This window comes from Pseudophryne corroboree, unplaced genomic scaffold (assembly GCF_028390025.1).
Source record: "Pseudophryne corroboree isolate aPseCor3 unplaced genomic scaffold, aPseCor3.hap2 scaffold_298, whole genome shotgun sequence".
Classification (NCBI taxonomy): Eukaryota; Metazoa; Chordata; class Amphibia; order Anura; family Myobatrachidae; genus Pseudophryne; species Pseudophryne corroboree.
In genome coordinates this window covers 102557-123530 of record NW_026969651.1, presented here as the reverse complement: position 1 = coordinate 123530, position 20974 = coordinate 102557, and the positions used below count along the sequence as shown (strand labels likewise).

The following is a 20974-nucleotide window of genomic DNA, read 5'->3' as shown; positions in this document are numbered from 1 at the left end:
TCCCACCCAGGGATGTAATTGACCTTGTTATCAGATTTTGGTGATCTTTAAGTAGACTAGTCAAAATTTCAAACCCCCTCTTATGGTGTAGGGTACCTGGCCTTCTCTGATGTAATCAGAGTTAGATTTGATTAAGTGATTTTATAAAAAAACAGCTAGGAAGCACAATTTAGCAGTGGGTTGCAGAGAAAAAGAAATATGCTGGCAGAAAAATCCAATTGAGTGATTAAACTGCTCTTCATTTTCTGGCTTTATTTTTATGCTAACTAATTTGTTCTCTGAAAAGTGTCCACAAAGCCAAGTGTCTGATTAACATCTTTGTAGGGATGGTTTTTCACCTATTACTAAATTAAACTTGCTTCATTGGAAAGGCAGCAAGATGCATCCTCATTTCAATATCTACGGAAATAATACAGGTTGACACCAGGAAACATTAACGCCACTGCATCTTTGCTGTTTTCTCATGTGGAAGTCTGTTTAATGTGAAAACAAGGTGATATCTAATTAGCACACAGGTAAGGAATTAAGAAAATCTTTATTTAAGGGTGAAGATGTTTCTCACAAAATCGTTGCCCCAATGCATCATTGAAATTCAAGCTGGAAAGATGATTTTAATATATCACTTGTACATTTTGTATTGCTCTTCTGGTGACAATGTAGTTTGTTTTTGTCAATTACCATTTTAATAATCGGGTAAAGAAAATTAATTGGATTTTTGAAAGAAAACAATACTGTCAATATACTATTAAAACAAATTAAAATGGTAAAAGTTATTGTACTTTAAGTAAAAATAAAAGAGCACAAATATCAATCCCAGTTTTGGATTACTTTAATTAACAAAAAAAATGCATATAGCAGAGGATAGTTTCAATCTGCCTACCTCTGGGTTATGGACCCAGCATGCTTCCATTACAGTACTCTGCTGCACATGTAAGTGCAAGAGATCCTGAAGCACTCACTCATCATGGGAAAGTACCAATGTGTTTCTTCATTGGTTGATGGAAGAAACATCTTACAAAAACTCTCCAGATTATTGACTATTTAAAGTTTTTATAGGAAACGTTCTAGATGAATGCTTATTAGCCTTTGTCAGTAACTACTTTTGCAAAGTGTCGCTGTGGCGCAATCAGTTAGTGTGTATGGCTATTAACCAAAAGGTTGGTGGTTCAACCCCACCCAGGGACGTAATTGACCTTGTTATCAGATTTTGTTGATCTTTAAGTAGACAAGTCAAAATTTCGAAAACCCCTGTTATGGTGTAGGGTACCTGGCCTTCTCTGATGTAGTTAGATTTGATTCAGTGATTTTATAAAAACAGCTAGGAAGCACAATTTAGCAGTGGGTTGCAGAGAAAAAGAAATATGCTGGCAGAAAAATCCAATTGAGTGATTAAACAGCTCTTCATTTTCTGGCTTTATTTTTATGCTAACTAATTTGTTCTCTGAAAAGTGTCCACAAAGCCAAGTATCTGATTAACATATTTGTAGGGATGGTTTTTCATCTATTACTAAATTAAACTTGCTTCATTGGAAAGGCAGCAAGATGCATCCTCATTTCAATATCTACTGAAATAATACAGGTTGACACCAGGAAACATTAACGCCACTGCATCCTTGCTGCTTTCTCATGTGGAAGTCTGTTTAATGTGAAAACAAGGTGATATCTAATTAGCACACAGGTAAGGAATTAAGAAAATCTTTATTTAAGGGTGAAGATGTTTCTCACATAATCGTTGCCCCAATGCATCATTGAAATTCAAGCTGGAAAGATGATTTTAATGTATCACTTGTACATTTTGTATTGCTCTTCTGGTGACAATGTAGTTTGTTTTTGTCAATTACCATTTTAATAATAGGGTAAAGAAAATTAAGTGGATTTTTGAAAGAAAACAATTCTGTCAATATACTATTAAAACAAATTAAAATGGTAAAAGTTATTGTACTTTAAGTAAAAATAAAAGCTAAAATATCAATCCCAGTTTTGGATTACTTTAATGAACAAAAAAAATGCATATAGCAAAGGATAGTTTCAATCTGCCTACCTCTGGGTTATGGGCCCAGCATGCTTCCATTGCAGTACTCTGCTGCACATTTAAGTGCAAGAGATCCTGAAGCACTCACTCATCATGCGAAAGTACCAATGTGTTTCTTCATTGGTTGCTGGAAGAAACATCTTACAAAAACTCTCCAGATTATTGACTTTTTAAAGTTTTTCTAGGAAACGTTCTAGATGAATGCTTATTAGTCTTTGTCAGTATGGACTTTTTGCAAAGTGTCTCTGTGGCGCAATCTGTTAGTGTGTTCAGCTATTAATCAAAAGGTTGGTGGTTCAATCCCACCCAGGGACGTAATTGACCTTGTGATCAGATTTTGGTGATATTTAAGTAGACAAGTCAAAATTGCAAACCCTCTCTTATGGTGTAGGGTACCTGGCCTTCTCTGAAGTAATCAGAGTTAGATTTGATTAAGTGATTTTATAAAAAAAACAGCTAGGAAGCACAATTTAGCAGTGGGTTGCAGAGAAAAAGAAAAATGCTGGCAGAAAAATCCAATTGAGTGATTAAACAGCTCTTCATTTTCTGGCTTTATTTTTATGATAACAAATTTGTTCTCTGAAAAGTGTCCACAAAGCCAAGTATCTGATTAACATCTTTGTAGGGATGGTTTTTCACCTATTACTAAATTAAACTTGCTTCATTAAAAAGGCAGCAAGATGCATCCTCATTTCAATATCTACAGAAATAATACAGGTTGACACCAGGAAACATTAACACCACTGCATCTTTGCTGTTTTCTCATGTGGAAGTCTGTTTAATGTGAAAACAAGGTGATATCTAATTAGCACACAGGTAAAGAATTAAGAAAATCTTTATTTAAGGGTGAAGATGTTTCTCACAAAATCGTTGCCCCAATGCATCATTGAAATTCAAGCTGGAAAGATGATTTTAATATATCACTTGTACATTTTGTATTGCTCTTCTGGTGACAATGTAGTTTGTTTTTGTCAATTACCATTTTAATAATCGGGTAAAGAAAATTAATTGGATTTTTGAAAGAAAACAATACTGTCAATATACTATTAAAACAAATTAAAATGGTAAAAGTTATTGTACTTTAAGTAAAAATAAAAGCTAAAATATCAATCCCAGTTTTGGATTACTTTAATGAACAAAAAAAAATGCATATAGCAAAGGATAGTTTCAATCTGCATACCTCTGGGTTATGGGCCCAGCATGCTTCCATTGCAGTACTCTGCTGCACATGTAAGTGCAAGAGATCCTGAAGCACTCACTCATCATGCGAAAGTACCAATGTGTTTCTTCGTTGGTTGCTGGAAGAAACATCTTACAAAAACTCTCCAGATTATTGACTTTTTAAAGTTTTTTTAGGAAACGTTCTAGATGAATGCTTATTAGTCTTTGTCAGTATGTACTTTTTGCAAAGTGTCTCTGTGGCGCAATTGGTTAGTGTGTTCAGCTATTAATCAAAAAGTTGGTGGTTCAATCCCACCCAGGGACATAATTGACCTTGTGATCAGATTTTGGTGATATTTAAGTAGACAAGTCAAAATTGCAAACCCCCTCTTATGGTGTAGGGTACCTGGCCTTCTCTGATGTAATCAGAGTTAGATTTGATTAAGTGATTTTATAAAAAAACAGCTAGGAAGCACAATTTAGCAGTGGGTTGCAGAGAAAAAGAAAAATGCTGGCAGAAAAATCCAATTGAGTGATTAAACAGCTCTTCATTTTCTGGCTTTATTTTTATGATAACAAATTTGTTCTCTGAAAAGTGTCCACAAAGCCAAGTATCTGATTAACATTTTTGTAGGGATGGTTTTTCACCTATTACTAAATTAAACTTGCTTCATTGGAAAGGCAGCAAGATGCATCCTCATTTCAATATCTACGGAAATAATACAGGTTGACACCAGGAAACATTAACGCCACTGCATCTTTGCTGTTTTCTCATGTGGAAGTCTGTTTAATGTGAAAACAAGGTGATATCTAATTAGCACACAGGTAAGGAATTAAGAAAATCTTTATTTAAGGGTGAAGATGTTTCTCACAAAATCGTTGCCCCAATGCATCATTGAAATTCAAGCTGGAAAGATGATTTTAATATATCACTTGTACATTTTGTATTGCTCTTCTGGTGACAATGTAGTTTGTTTTTGTCAATTACCATTTTAAAAATCGGGTAAAGAAAATTAATTGGATTTTTGAATGAAAACAATACTGTCAATATACTATTAAAACAAATTAAAATGGTAAAAGTTATTGTACTTTAAGTAAAAATAAAAGCTAAAATATCAATCCCAGTTTTGGATTACTTTAATGAACAAAAAAAAAATGCATATAGCAAAGGATAGTTTCAATCTGCCTACCTCTGGGTTATGGGCCCAGCATGCTTCCAGTGCAGTACTCTGCTGCACATGTAAGTGCAAGAGATCCTGAAGCACTCACTCATCATGCGAAAGTACCAATGTGTTTCTTCATTGGTTGCTGGAAGAAACATCTTACAAAAACTCTCCAGATTATTGACTTTTTAAAGTTTTTCTAGGAAACGTTCTAGATGAATGCTTATTAGTCTTTGTCAGTATGTACTTTTTGCAAAGTGTCTCTGTGGTGCAATCGGTTAGTGTGTTCAGCTATTAATCAGAAGGTTGGTGGTTCAATCCCACCCAGGGACGTAATTGACATTGTGATCAGATTTTGGTAATATTTAAGTAGACAAGTCAAAATTGCAAAACCCCTCTTATGGTGTAGGGTACCTGGCCTTCTCTGATGTAATCAGAGTTAGATTTGATTAAGTGATTTTATAAAAAAAACAGCTAGGAAGCACAATTTAGCAGTGGGTTGCAGAGAAAAAGAAAAATGCTGGCAGAAAAATCCAATTGAGTGATTAAACAGCTCTTCATTTTCTGGCTTTATTTTTATGATAACAAATTTGTTCTCTGAAAAGTGTCCACAAAGCCAAGTATCTGATTAACATCTTTGTAGGGATGGTTTTTCACCTATTACTAAATTAAACTTGCTTCATTGGAAAGGCAGCAAGATGCATCCTCATTTCAATATCTACGGAAATAATACAGGTTGACACCAGGAAACATTAACGCCACTGCATCTTTGCTGTTTTCTCATGTGGAAGTCTGTTTAATGTGAAAACAAAGTGATATATAATTAGCACACAGGTAAGGAATTAAGAAAATCTTTATTTAAGGGTGAAGATGTTTCTCACAAAATCGTTGCCCCAATGCATCATTGAAATTCAAGCTGGAAAGATGATTTTAATATATCACTTGTACATTTTGTATTGCTCTTCTGGTGACAATGTAGTTTGTTTTTGTCAGTTACCATTTTAATAATCGGGTAAAGAAAATTAATTGGATTTTTGAAAGAAAACAATACTGTCAATATACTATTAAAACAAATTAAAATGGTAAAAGTTATTGTACTTTAAGTAAAAATAAAAGCTAAAATATCAATCCCAGTTTTGGATTACTTTAATGAACAAAAAAAAATGCATATAGCAGAGGATAGTTTCAATCTGCCTACCTCTGGGTTATGGACCCAGCATGCTTCCATTACAGTACTCTGCTGCACATGTAAGTGCAAGAGATCCTGAAGCACTCACTCATCATGCGAAAGTACCAATGTGTTTCTTCATTGGTTGCTGGAAGAAACATCTTACAAAAACTCTCCAGATTATTGACTTTTTAAAGTTTTTCTAGGAAACGTTCTAGATGAATGCTTATTAGTCTTTGTCAGTATATTCTTTTTGCAAAGTGTCTCTGTGGCGCAATCGGTTAGTGTGTTCAGCTATTAATCAAAAGGTTGGTGGTTCAATCCCACCCAGGGACGTAATTGACCTTGTGATCAGATTTTGGTGATATTTAAGTAGACAAGTCAAAATTGCAAACCCCCTCTTATGGTGTAGGGTACCTGGCCTTCTCTGATGTAATCAGAGTTAGATTTGATTAAGTGATTTTATAAAAAAACAGCTAGGAAGCACAATTTAGCAGTGGGTTGCAGAGAAAAAGAAAAATGCTGGCAGAAAAATACAATTGAGTGATTAAACAGCTCTTCATTTTCTGGCTTTATTTTTATGATAACAAATTTGTTCTCTGAAAAGTGTCCACAAAGCCAAGTCTCTGATTAACACCTTTGTAGGGATGGTTTTTCACCTATTACTAAATTAAACTTGCTTCATTGGAAAGGCAGCAAGATGCATCCTCATTTCAATATCTACTGAAATAATACAGGTTGACACCAGGAAACATTAACGCCACTGCATCCTTGCTGCTTTCTCATGTGGAAGTCTGTTTAATGTGAAAACAAGGTGATATCTAATTAGCACACAGGTAAGGAATTAAGAAAATCTTTATTTAAGGGTGAAGATGTTTCTCACAAAATCGTTGCCCCAATGCATCATTGAAATTCAAGCTGGAAAGATGATTTTAATATATCACTTGTACATTTTGTATTGCTCTTCTGGTGACAATGTAGTTTGTTTTTGTCAGTTACCATTTTAATAATCGGGTAAAGAAAATTAATTGGATTTTTGAAAGAAAACAATACTGTCAATATACTATTAAAACAAATTAAAATGGTAAAAGTTATTGTACTTTAAGTAAAAATAAAAGCTAAAATATCAATACCAGTTTTGGATTACTTTAATGAACAAAAAAAAAATGCATATAGCAGAGGATAGTTTCAATCTGCCTACCTCTGGGTTATGGACCCAGCATGCTTCCATTACAGTACTCTGCTGCACATGTAAGTGCAAGAGATCCTGAAGCACTCACTCATCATGGGAAAGTACCAATGTGTTTCTTCATTGGTTGATGGAAGAAACATCTTACAAAAACTCTCCACATTATTGACTTTTTAAAATGTTTCTAGGAATCGTTCTAGATGAATGCTTATTAGCCTTTGTCAGTAAGTACTTTTGCAAAGTGTCGCTGTGGCGCAATCAGTTAGTGTGTAAGGCTATTAACCAAAAGGTTGGTGGTTCAATCCCACCCAGGGACTTAATTGACCTTGTTATCAGATTTTGGTGATCTTTAAGCAGACAAGTCAAAATTTCAAACCCCCTGTTATGGTGTAGGGTACCTGGCCTTCTCTGATGTAATCAGAGTTAGATTTGATTCAGTGATTTTATAAAAACAGCTAGGAAGCACAATTTAGCAGTGGGTTGCAGAGAAAAAGAAATATGCTGGCAGAAAAATCCAATTGAGTGATTAAACAGCTCTTCATTTTCTGGCTTTATTTTTATGCTAACTAATTTGTTCTCTGAAAAGTGTCCACAAAGCCAAGTATCTGATTAACATATTTGTAGGGATGGTTTTTCACCTATTACTAAATTAAACTTGCTTCATTGGAAAGGCAGCAAGATGCATCCTCATTTCAATATCTACTGAAATAATACAGGTTGACACCAGGAAACATTAACGCCACTGCATCCTTGCTGCTTTCTCATGTGGAAGTCTGTTTAATGTGAAAACAAGGTGATATCTAATTAGCACACAGGTAAGGAATTAAGAAAATCTTTATTTAAGGGTAAAGATGTTTCTCACAAAATCATTGCCCCAATGCATCATTGAAATTCAAGCTGTAAAGATGATTTTAATATATCACTTGTACATTTTGTATTGCTCTTCTGGTGACAATGTAGTTTGTTTTTGTCAATTACCATTTTAATAATAGGGTAAAGAAAATTAAGTGGATTTTTGAAAGAAAACAATACTGTCAATATACTATTAAAACAAATTAAAATGGTAAAAGTTATTGTACTTTAAGTAAAAATAAAAGCTAAAATATCAATCCCAGTTTTGGATTACTTTAATGAACAAAAAAAAAATGCATATAGCAAAGGATAGTTTCAATCTGCCTACCTCTGGGTTATGGGCCCAGCATGCTTCCATTGCAGTACTCTGCTGCACATGTAAGTGCAAGAGATCCTGAAGCACTCACTCATCATGCAAAAGTACCAATGTGTTTCTTCATTGGTTGCTGGAAGAAACATCTTACAAAAACTCTCCAGATTATTGACTTTTTAAAGTTTTTCTAGGAAACGTTCTAGATGAATGCTTATTAGTCTTTGTCAGTATATTCTTTTTGCAAAGTGTCTCTGTGGCGCAATCGGTTAGTGTGTTCAGCTATTAATCAAAAGGTTGGTGGTTCAATCCCACCCAGGGACGTAATTGACCTTGTGATCAGATTTTGGTGATATTTAAGTAGACAAGTCAAAATTGCAAACCCCCTCTTATGGTGTAGGGTACCTGGCCTTCTCTGATGTAATCAGAGTTAGATTTGATTAAGTGATTTTATAAAAAAACAGCTAGGAAGCACAATTTAGCAGTGGGTTGCAGAGAAAAAGAAAAATGCTGGCAGAAAAATACAATTGAGTGATTAAACAGCTCTTCATTTTCTGGCTTTATTTTTATGATAACAAATTTGTTCTCTGAAAAGTGTCCACAAAGCCAAGTATCTGATTAACATATTTGTAGGGATGGTTTTTCACCTATTACTAAATTAAACTTGCTTCATTGGAAAGGCAGCAAGATGCATCCTCATTTCAATATCTACTGAAATAATACAGGTTGACACCAGGAAACATTAACGCCACTGCATCCTTGCTGCTTTCTCATGTGGAAGTCTGTTTAATGTGAAAACAAGGTGATATCTAATTAGCACACAGGTAAGGAATTAAGAAAATCTTTATTTAAGGGTAAAGATGTTTCTCACAAAATCATTGCCCCAATGCATCATTGAAATTCAAGCTGGAAAGATGATTTTAATATATCACTTGTACATTTTGTATTGCTCTTCTGGTGACAATGTAGTTTGTTTTTGTCAATTACCATTTTAATAATAGGGTAAAGAAAATTAAGTGGATTTTTGAAAGAAAACAATACTGTCAATATACTATTAAAACAAATTAAAATGGTAAAAGTTATTGTACTTTAAGTAAAAATAAAAGCTAAAATATAAATCCCAGTTTTGGATTACTTTAATGAACAAAAAAAAAATGCATATAGCAAAGGATAGTTTCAATCTGCCTACCTCTGGGTTATGGGCCCAGCATGCTTCCATTGCAGTACTCTGCTGCACATGTAAGTGCAAGAGATCCTGAAGCACTCACTCATCATGCGAAAGTACCAATGTGTTTCTTCATTGGTTGCTGGAAGAAACATCTTACAAAAACTCTCCAGATTATTGACTTTTTAAAGTTTTTCTAGGAAACGTTCTAGATGAATGCTTATTAGTCTTTGTCAGTATATTCTTTTTGCAAAGTGTCTCTGTGGCGCAATCGGTTAGTGTGTTCAGCTATTAATCAAAAGGTTGGTGGTTCAATCCCACCCAGGGACGTAATTGACCTTGTGATCAGATTTTGGTGATATTTAAGTAGACAAGTCAAAATTGCAAACCCCCTCTTATGGTGTAGGGTACCTGGCCTTCTCTGATGTAATCAAAGTTAGATTTGATTAAGTGATTTTATAAAAAAACAGCTAGGAAGCACAATTTAGCAGTGGGTTGCAGAGAAAAAGAAAAATGCTGGCAGAAAAATACAATTGAGTGATTAAACAGCTCTTCATTTTCTGGCTTTATTTTTATGATAACAAATTTGTTCTCTGAAAAGTGTCCACAAAGCCAAGTATCTGATTAACATCTTTGTAGGGATGGTTTTTCACCTATTACTAAATTAAACTTGCTTCATTGGAAAGGCAGCAAGATGCATCCTCATTTCAATATCTACGGAAATAATACAGGTTGACACCATGAAACATTAACGCCACTGCATCTTTGCTGTTTTCTCATGTGGAAGTCTGTTTAATGTGAAAACAAGGTGATATCTAATTAGCACACAGGTAAGGAATTAAGAAAATCTTTATTTAAGGGTGAAGATGTTTCTCACAAAATCGTTGCCCCAATGCATCATTGAAATCCAAGCTGGAAAGATGATTTTAATATATCACTTGTACATTTTGTATTGCTCTTCTGGTGACAATGTAGTTTGTTTTTGTCAATTACCATTTTAATAATCGGGTAAAGAAAATTAAGTGGATTTTTGAAAGAAAACAATACTGTCAATATACTATTAAAACAAATTAAAATGGTAAAAGTTATTGTACTTTAAGTAAAAATAAAAGAGCAAAAATATCAATCCCAGTTTTGGTTTACTTTAATTAACAAAAAAAAATGCATATAGCAGAGGATAGTTTCAATCTGCCTACCTCTGGGTTATGGACCCAGCGAGCTTCCATTACAGTACTCTGCTGCACATGTAATTGCAAGAGATCCTGAAGCACTCACTCATCATGGGAAAGTACCAATGTGTTTCTTCATTGGTTGATGGAAGAAACATCTTACAAAAACTCTCCAGATTATTGACTATTTAAAGTTTTTCTAGGAAACGTTCTAGATGAATGCTTATTAGCCTTTGTCAGTATGTACTTTTGCAAAGTGTCGCTGTGGCGCAATCAGTTAGTGTGTACGGCTATTAACCAAAAGGTTGGTGGTTCAATCCCACCCAGGGACGTAATTGACCTTGTTATCAGATTTTGGTGATCTTTAAGTAGACAAGTCAAAATTTCAAAAACCCCTGTTATGGTGTAGGGTACCTGGCCTTCTCTGATGTAATCAGAGTTAGATTTGATTCAGTGATTTTATAAAAACAGCTAGGAAGCACAATTTAGCAGTGGTTTGCAGAGAAAAAGAAATATGCTGGCAAAAAAATCCAATTGAGTGATTAAACAGCTCTTCATTTTCTGGCTTTATTTTTATGCTAACAAATTTGTTCTCTGAAAAGTGTCCACAAAGCCAAGTATCTGATTAACATCTTTGTAGGGATGGTTTTTCACCTATTACTAAATTAAACTTGCTTCATTGGAAAGGCAGCAAGATGCATCCTCATTTCAATATCTACTAAAATAATACAGGTTGACACCAGGAAACATTAACGCCACTGCATCCTTGCTGCTTTCTCATGTGGAAGTCTGTTTAATGTGAAAACAAGGTGATATCTAATTAGCACACAGGTAAGGAATTAAGAAAATCTTTATTTAAGGGTGAAGATGTTTCTCACAAAATCGTTGCCCCAATGCATCATTGAAATTCAAGCTGGAAAGATGATTTTAATATATCACTTGTACATTTTGTATTGCTCTTCTGGTGACAATGTAGTTTGTTTTTGTCAATTACCATTTTAATAATAGGGTAAAGAAAATTAAGTGGATTTTTGAAAGAAAACAATACTGTCAATATACTATTAAAACAAATTAAAATGGTAAAAGTTATTGTACTTTAAGTAAAAATAAAAGAGCAAAAATATCAATCCCAGTTTTGGATTACTTTAATTAACAAAAAAAAATGCATATAGCAGAGGATAGTTTCAATCTGCCTACCTCTGGGTTATGGGCCCAGCATGCTTCCATTGCAGTACTCTGCTGCACATGTAAGTTCAAGAGATCCTGAAGCACTCACTCATCATGGGAAAGTACCAATGCGTTTCTTCATTGGTTGATGGAAGAAACATCTTACAAAATCTCTCCAGATTATTGACTTTTTAAAGTTTTCTAGGAAACGTTCTAGATGAATGCTTATTAGCCTTTGTCAGTATGTACTTTTGCAAAGTGTCTCTGTGGTGCAATCGGTTAGTGTGTTTGGTTATTAACCAAAGGGTTGGTGGTTCAATCCTACCCAGGGATGTTATTGACCTTGTCATCAGATTTTGGTGATCTTTAAGTAGACAAGTCAAAATTTCAAACCCCCTCTTATGGTGTAGGGTACCTGGCCTACTCTGATGTAATCAGAGTTAGATTTGATTAAGTGATTTTATCAAAAAACAGCTAGGAAGCACAATTTAGCAGTGGGTTGCAGAGAAAATGAAATATGCTGGCAGAAAAATCCAATTGAGTGATTAAACAGCTCTTCATTTTCTGGCTTTATTTTTATGCTAACAAATTTGTTCTCTGAAAAGTGTCCACAAAGCCAAGTATCGGATTAACATCTTTGTAGGGATGGTTTTTCACCTATTACTAAATTAAACTTGCTTCATTGGAAAGGCAGCAAGATGCATCCTCATTTCAATATCTACTGAAATAATACAGGTTGACACCAGGAAACATTAACGCCACTGCATCCTTGCTGCTTTCTCATGTGGAAGTCTGTTTAATGTGAAAACAAGGTGATATCTAATTAGCACACAGGTAAGGAATTAAGAAAATCTTTATTTAAGGGTGAAGATGTTTCTCACAAAATCGTTGCCCCAATGCATCATTGAAATTCAAGCTGGAAAGATGATTTTAATATATCACTTGTACATTTTGTATTGCTCTTCTGGTGACAATGTAGTTTGTTTTTGTCAATTACCATTTTAATAATCGGGTAAAGAAAATTAAGTGGATTTTTGAAAGAAAACAATACTGTCAATATACTATTAAAACATATTAAAATGGTAAAAGTTATTGTACTTTAAGTAAAAATAAAAGAGAAAAAATATCAATCCCAGTTTTGGATTACTTTAATTAACAAAAAAAAAATGCATATAGCAGAGGATAGTTTCAATCTGCCTACCTCTGGCTTATGAACCCAGCATGCTTTCATTACAGTACTCTGCTGCACATGTAAGTGCAAGAGATCTTGAAGCACTCACTCATCATGGGAAAGTAACAATGTGTTTCTTCGTTGGTTGATGGAAGAAACATCTTACAAAAACTCTCCAGATTATTGACTTTTTAAAGTTTTTCTAGGAAACGTTCTAGATGAATGCTTATTAGCCTTTGTCAGTATGGACTTTTGCAAAGTGTCTCTGTGGCGCAATTGGTTAGTGTGATTGGTTATTAACCAAAGGGTTGGTGGTTCAATCCCACCCAGGGATGTAATTGACCTTGTTATCAGATTTTGGTGATCTTTAAGTAGACAAGTCAAAATTTCAAAAACCCCTGTTATGGTGTAGGGTACCTGGCCTTCTCTGATGTAATCAGAGTTAGATTTGATTCAGTGATTTTATAAAAACAGCTAGGAAGCACAATTTAGCAGTGGTTTGCAGAGAAAAAGAAATATGCTGGCAAAAAAATCCAATTGAGTGATTAAACAGCTCTTCATTTTCTGGCTTTATTTTTATGCTAACAAATTTGTTCTCTGAAAAGTGTCCACAAAGCCAAGTATCTGATTAACATCTTTGTAGGGATGGTTTTTCACCTATTACTAAATTAAACTTGCTTCATTGGAAAGGCAGCAAGATGCATCCTCATTTCAATATCTACTGAAATAATACAGGTTGACACCAGGAAACATTAACGCCACTGCATCCTTGCCGATGATAACCTCAAGTTGGGTCATTCGGTGCTGCAGAGTCGTACGCACTCTTCCACCCGTTCAAGAGCTTTGGTATAACCCCATGGTTCTTAATGTGACCCCAGCATCCTCTAGGTCGTATGAGAAAATAGGATTTTAATACCTACCGGTAAATCCTTTTCTCTTAGTCTGTAGAGGATGCTGGAGTTCCCTTGTGCTGCCTCAGTTGAATCTCCTTTACTTGACAGAGATGTGCCTGAGCAGCGGCCCTCCCCAGCCCTATCCCAAATCATACTTATTTTGCATAGGAGATACCATGGTCATGAAGATTATTCTCCCAGGGTGAGGTTCATTCATTGCATTCTGGGTATGCTGACCCCTGTGATTTCCCCAAATGTGGGTAACTCGACTGCATTATTTGTGGTAGTGGGGGACTGTGTTTGTGTTTTCCTCTGGTCAGCTCTGGTAAAAGTCAGATTTCTTTGTTTCAGATCTTCCTCTAGCCTTGTTCTTCTTTCGAGAGTTCCCTTGTGCTGCCTCAGTTGGATCTCCTTCACTTGACAGGGGGGTGCCCGAGCAGCGACCCTCCCCAGCTCAAGCCCAACTCCTACTTACCTGCCAGGTGAGATACTATGATCATGAAGGTGCTTCTCCCAGGGCAAGGCTCACCCATTGCACTCTGGGTGTGCTGCCCCTGCGATTTCCCCAAATGTGGGAAACTTGACTGCATAATTTGTGTTTCCCCTGGTCGGCTCTCGTATAATTCAGATCTCTTTGTCTCAGGTCTCTCTCCAGCCTAGTTTGCTGTCTGTTTCCACTTCTTTTTTCTTGAGCCCCTCCCTTTTATACCCTTGTGCACTATCCTGACTTCTCCTCCTGTCTGCTTACTTTGTGCCTTCCAATGCACAATGCAAACTACACACCCTTTTACTTGCCTTACAGAGCAGCTCTGGAGCTGTTACAGTGCCAAGCTGCTGTAAGAAATCAGCTTGAATGCTTCAGGGGCTGGGGCATTGTCAACATGAGCCCCACACCGAAGGAGGGTGGGGGTGTTTAATGCGAACTAAGGGTCATCCAAGCACCGCAAAAGGCCGCCATGCCCTGCATACCCCTTTTCTCTTTTCATATGCAGATGAGGGTTCCAGCCAACTTTGGCCCACTGCTTGGATGACATCACCGTATGCAAATCCATCTTCTGCAGAACTTCCCCCAGGAATGCTTGTACTAGTTGTTGCATTTGGTTTGTTGTTTGGGGGTGCTTCAGTATTAGGCAGCCTTCTGCCCTCCCATGTTCATCTGAAAATATGTGTTCTCCCTGCAGTTGTTGTCTCCAGATGAGAGTTCCCTTGTGCTGCCTCAGTTGAATCTCCTTTACTTGACAGAGATGTGCCTGAGCAGCGGCCCTCCCCAGCCCTATCCCAAATCATACTTATTTTGCATAGGCGATACCATGGTCATGAAGATTGTTCTCCCAGGGTGAGGTTCATTCATTGCATTCTGGGTATGCTGACCCCTGTGATTTCCCCAAATGTGGGAAACTCGACTGCATTATTTGTGGTAGTGGGGGACTGTGTTTGTGCTTTCCTCTGGTCAGCTCTGGTAAAAGTCAGATTTCTTTGTCTCAGATCTTCCTCTAGCCTTGTTCTTCTTTCGAGAGTTCCCTTGTGCTGCCTCAGTTGGATCTCCTTCACTTGACAGGGGGTGCCCGAGCAGCAATCCTCCACAGCTCTGGCCCAACTCCTACTTACCTGCCAGGAGAGATACTATGATCTTCACTGTTAGGGCAATCAGGATGTGGAATTCCCTGCCAGGGAAGGTGGTAATGGCGGACTCTGTAATTGGATTTAAAAAAGGAATGGATACATTTCTGAATGAAAAAGCTATCCAAGGTTATAATACTTAAAATATCAACATGGTTAATCCGGGGGTAACATGAGTTGTAGTAGCTAACTAGTCATAAAACATTATTCAGCAAGTATGTAGAATCATCACAACTTAAAACAGGTTGAACACGATGGGCAATTTGCCTCTATTCAACCTCAAAAACTATGTTACTATATGTTACTATATTACTATGTTACTGTAGTATACAGAACACCACAATGCAATGAGCAGTGATAGTGAGCACTGATGAGGATACTAGAACTGACACTGAGCAGCAAGATGCAGCACTGGACTATTAGTAATGTACTGTAGTATGCTGAGCACAACAATGCAGCACAAGACAATGAGCAGTGATACTGAGCACTGATGAGGATACTACTGAGAACTGACACTGAGCAGGAGAGACACACTACTAGTATTACTGAGCAGCAATAAGTATCCACTGATACTGAGCACTGATATTGAGATTTCCACTGAGAGAACATAGCCACGTCCTCTCCGCTCTCTCTTCAATGCACGAGTAAAAATGGCGGCAACGCGCAGCTCTTTATATGGAATCCGAATCTCGCGAGAATCCGACAGCGGGATGATGACATTTTCCCTTGTTCAGGTTTTCCGAGTCAGGCGGGAACAACCGAGCCTGCCTCGTACCAGTGTAAACCACGTGGAGTTCGTGGGGAATTCGGTTCTCGGAGAACCGAACCCGCTCCTCTCTACCTTATACCCATCAATTTTTTTTATTTTCAATCTAAGCCCCTGCAGTTTTCTGTAAGCATCTGCTTTGCTATGATGATCAACAAGTCACAAGGGCAAACACTCAGGGCTTGAGGCGTAGATCTTAGGACCAGCTGCTACAAGCATGGCAGAGGTGTCACTATCACTGGTGACACCCAGAGAGGTGGCGAGGGAGATTGTAATGCAGTGCGCGCAGATAAGCAGCGCAATGGTAAAAAGGAGGCATGGTTTCATAGGTAGGGGCGTGGCCTGGTGGCCTGAATCTACATTTTGTTGCTCCGGGTGTCCCGGGGGTTGGGGGCTGCACCGGGGACTAGTGTGTGAGCGGTGCTGGCTCCTGCACAGTGACATGGCATGGCCACTAGAGATGTGCACCGGAAATTTTTCGGGTTTTGTGTTTTGGTTTTGGGTTCGGTTCCGCGGCCGTGTTTTGGGTTCGAACGCGTTTTGGCTAAACCTCACCGAATTTTTTTTGTCGGATTCGGGAGTGTTTTGGATTCGGGTGTTTTTTTCAAAAAACCCTAAAAAACAGCTTAAATCATAGAATTTGGGAGTCATTTTGATCCCAAAGTATTATTAACCTCAATAACCATAATTTCCACTCATTTTCAGTCTATTCTTAACACCTCACACCTCACAATATTATTTTTAGTCCTAAAATTTGCACCGAGGTCGCTGGATGACTAAGCTCAGTGACCCAAGTGGCCGACACAAACACCTGGCCCATCTAGGAGTGGCACTGCAGTGTCACGCATGATGGCCCTTCCAAAAAACACTCCCCAAACAGCACATGACGCAAAGAAAAAAAGAGGCGCAATGAGGTAGCTGTGTGACTAAGCTCAGCGACCCAAGTGGCCGACACAAACACCTGGCCCATCTAGGAGTGGCACTGCAGTGTCACGCAGGATGGCCCTTCCAAAAAACACTCCCCAAACAGCACATGACGCAAAGAAAAAAAGAGGCGCAATGAGGTAGCTGTGTGACTAAGCTCAGCGACCCAAGTGGACGACACAAACACCTGGCCCATCTAGGAGTGTCACTGCAGTGTCACGCAGGATGGCCCTTCCAAAAAACACTCCCCAAACAGCACATGACGCAAAGAAAAAAAGAGGCGCAATGAGGTAGCTGTGTGACTAAGCTCAGCGACCCAAGTGGCCGACACAAACACCTGGCCCATCTAGGAGTGGCACTGCAGTGTCACGCAGGATGGCCCTTCCAAAAAACACTCCCCAAACAGCACATGACGCAAAGAAAAATAAAAGAAAAAAGAGGTGCAAGGTGGAATTGCCTTGGGCCCTCCCACCCACCCTTATGTTGTATAAACAGGACATGCACACTTTAACCAACCCATCATTTCAGTGACAGGGTCTGCCACACGACTGTGACTGAAATGACGGGTTGGTTTGGACCCCCACCAAAAAAGAAGCAATTAATCTCTCCTTGCACAAACTGGCTCTATAGAGGCAAGATGTCCACCTCATCATCCTCCGATTCATCACCGTGTACATCCCCCTCCTCACAGATTATCAATTCGTCCCCACTGGAATCCACCATCTCAGCTCCCTGTATACTTTGTGGAGGCAATTGCTGCTGGTCAATGTCTCCACGGAGAAATTGATTATAATTCATTTTAATGAACATCATCTTCTCCACATTTTCTGGAAGTAACCTCGTACGCCGATTGCTGACAAGGTGAGCGGCGGCACTAAACACTCTTTCGGAGTACACACTTGTGGGAGGGCAACTTAGGTAGAATAAAGCCAGTTTGTGCAAGGGCCTCCAAATTGCCTCTTTTTCCTGCCAGTATACGTACGGACTGTCTGACGTGCCTACTTGGATGCGGTCACTCATATAATCCTCCACCATTCTTTCAATGGTGAGAGAATCATATGCAGTGACAGTAGACGACATGTCCGTAATCGTTGGCAGGTCCTTCAGTCCGGACCAGATGTCAGCATCAGCAGTCGCTCCAGACTGCCCTGCATCACCGCCAGCGGGTGGGCTCGGAATTCTGAGCCTTTTCCTCGCACCCCCAATTGCGGGAGAATGTGAAGGAGGAGCTGTTGACCGATCAAGTTCCGCTTGACTTGATAATTTTCTCACCAGCAGGTCTTTGAACCCCTGCAGACTTGTGTCTGCCGGAAAGAGAGATACAACGTAGGTTTTAAATCTAGGATCGAGCACGGTGGCCAAAATGTAGTGCTCTGATTTCAACAGATTGACCACCCGTGAATCCTGGTTAAGCGAATGAAGGGCTCCATCCACAAGTCCCACATGCCTAGCGGAATCGCTCTGTCTTAGCTCCTCCTTCAATGTCTCCAGCTTCTTCTGCAAAAGCCTGATGACGGGAATGACCTGACTCAGGCTGGCAGTGTCTGAACTGACTTCACGTGTGGCAAGTTCAAAAGGTTGCAGAACCTTGCACAACGTTGAAATCATTCTCCACTGCGCTTGAGACAGGTGCATTCCACCTCCTATATCGTGGTCAGATGTATAGGCTTGAATGGCCTTTTGCTGCTCCTCCATCCTCTGAAGCATATAGAGGGTTGAATTCCACCTCGTTACCACTTCTTGCTTCAGATGATGGCAGGGCAGGTTCAGGCGTTTTTGGTGTTGCTCCAGTCTTCTGTACGTGGGGCCTGTACGCCGAAAGTGTCCCGCAATTCTTGTGGCCACCGACAGCATCTCTTGCACGCCCCTGTCGTTTTTTAAATAATTCTGCACCACCAAATTCAAGGTATGTGCAAAACATGGGACGTGCTGGAATTTGCCCAGATATAATGCACGCACAATATTGCTGGCGTTGTCCGATGCCACAAATCCACAGGAGAGTCCAATTGGGGTAAGCCATTCTGTGATGATCTTCCTTAGTTGCCGTAAGAGGTTTTCAGCTGTGTGCGTATTCTGGAAAGCGGTGATACAAAGCGTAGCCTGCCTAGGAAAGAGTTGGCGTTTGCGAGATGCTGCTACTGGTGCCGCCGCTGCTGTTCTTGCGGCGGGAGTCAATACATCTACCCAGTGGGCTGTCACAGTCATATAGTCCTGAGTCTGCCCTGCTCCACTTGTCCACATGTCCGTGGTTAAGTGGACATTGGGTACAACTGCATTTTTTAGGACACTGGTGAGTCTTTTTCTGAGGTCTGTGTACATTTTCGGTATCGCCTGCCTAGAGAAATGGAACCTAGATGGTATTTGGTACCGGGGACACAGTACCTCAATCAAGTCTATAGTTGGCTCTGAAGTAATGATGGATACCGGAACCACGTTTCTCACTGCCCAGGATGCCAAGGCCTCAGTTATCCGCTTTGCAGCAGGATGACTGCTGTGATATTTCATCTTCCTTGCAAAAGACTGTTGGACAGTCAATTGCTTGGTGGAAGTAGTAAAAGTGGTCTTACGACTTCCCCTCTGGGATGACCATCGACTCCCAGCAGCAACAACAGCAGCGCCAACAGCAGTAGGCGTTACACTCAAGGATGCATCGGAGGAATCCCAGGCAGGAGAGAACTCGTCAGAATTGTCAGTGACATGGCCTGCAGGACTATTGGCATTCCTGGGGAAGGAGGAAATTGACACTGAGGGAGTTGGTGGGGTGGTTTGCGTGAGCTTGGTTACAAGAGGAAGGGATTTACTGGTCAGTGGACTGCTTCCGCTGTCGCCCAAAGTTTTTGAACTTGTCACTGACTTATGATGAATGCGCTGCAGGTGACGTATAAGGGAGGATGTTCCGAGGTGGTTAACGTCCTTACCCCTACTTATTACAGCTTGACAAAGGCAACACACGGCTTGACACCTGTTGTCCGCATTTCTGTTGAAATACTTCCACACCGAAGAGCTGATTTTTTTGGTATTTTCACCAGGCATGTCAATGGCCATATTCCTCCCACGGACAACAGGTGTCTCGCCGGGTGCCTGACTTAAACAAACCACCTCACCATCAGAATCCTCCTTGTCAATTTCCTCCCCAGCGCCAGCAACACCCATATCCTCCTCATCCTGGTGTACTTCAACACTGACATCTTCAATCTGACTATCAGGAACTGGACTGCGGGTGCTCCTTCCAGCAATTGCAGGGGGCGTGCAAATGGTGGAAGGTGCATGCTCTTCACGTCCAGTGTTGGGAAGGTCAGGCATCGCAACCGACACAATTGGACTCTCCTTGTGGATTTGTGATTTTGAAGAACGCACAGTTCTTTGCTGTGCTTTTGCCAGCTTAAGTCTTTTCATTTTTCTAGCGAGAGGCTGAGTGCTTCCATCCTCATGTGAAGCTGAACCACTAGCCATGAACATAGGCCAGGGCCTCAGCCGTTCCTTGCCACTCCGTGTGGTAAATGGCATATTGGCAAGTTTACGCTTCTCCTCCGACGATTTTTATTTAGATTTTTGAGTCCTTTTTTTACTGATCTTTTGTGTTTTGGATTTTACATGCTCTGTACTATGACATTGGGCATCGGCCTTGGCAGACGACGTTGATGGAATTTCATCGTCTCGGCCATGACTAGTGGCAGCAGCTTCAGCACGAGGTGGAAGTGGATCTTGATCTTTCCCTATTTTTGGAACCTCAACATTTTTGTTCTCCATATTTTAATAGGCACAACTAAAAGGCACCTCAGGTAAACAATGGAGATGGATGGATACTAGTATACTTATGGATGACGAGTGACTGACGACACAGAGGTAGCTACAGCCGTGGACTACCGTACTGCGTCTGCTAGTATAGAGATGATAATTAATGATATAAAAAAAATATATATATAACTACTGTAGGTATATATAATATAATGACGGACCTGGTGGACACTGTCAGCAGACTGCTAAACTACTAGTATGAAGAAGATAGAAAAAAACTTCCACCACAGGTAGGTAGGTATACAATTATGGACGAGCACTGACGACACAGAGATAGCCACAGCCGTGGACTACCGTACTGCGTCTGCTAGTATAGAGATGATAATTAATGATATAAAAAAAAATATATATAACTACTGTAGGTATATATAATATAATGACGGACCTGGTGTAATTCAGATCTCTTTGTCTCAGGTCTCTCTCCAG

The 20974-nt window shown here is 39.2% G+C and overlaps 3 non-coding genes across 3 annotated transcripts; all 3 read left to right on the top strand.

The window, feature by feature from the left end:
* Positions 1–13591: 13591 nt before the first annotated feature.
* LOC135015802 (U1 spliceosomal RNA) lies at positions 13592–13755 on the top strand. The gene has a single exon (XR_010213985.1). It is a non-coding gene; the product is annotated as a U1 spliceosomal RNA (small nuclear RNA).
* Positions 13756–13907: 152 nt separating this feature from the next.
* LOC135015863 (U1 spliceosomal RNA) lies at positions 13908–14070 on the top strand. The gene has a single exon (XR_010214043.1). It is a non-coding gene; the product is annotated as a U1 spliceosomal RNA (small nuclear RNA).
* A 655-nt stretch (positions 14071–14725) lies between these two features.
* On the top strand, positions 14726–14889 carry LOC135015768 (U1 spliceosomal RNA). Its single transcript, XR_010213954.1, has one exon. It is a non-coding gene; the product is annotated as a U1 spliceosomal RNA (small nuclear RNA).
* Positions 14890–20974: the final 6085 nt, after the last annotated feature.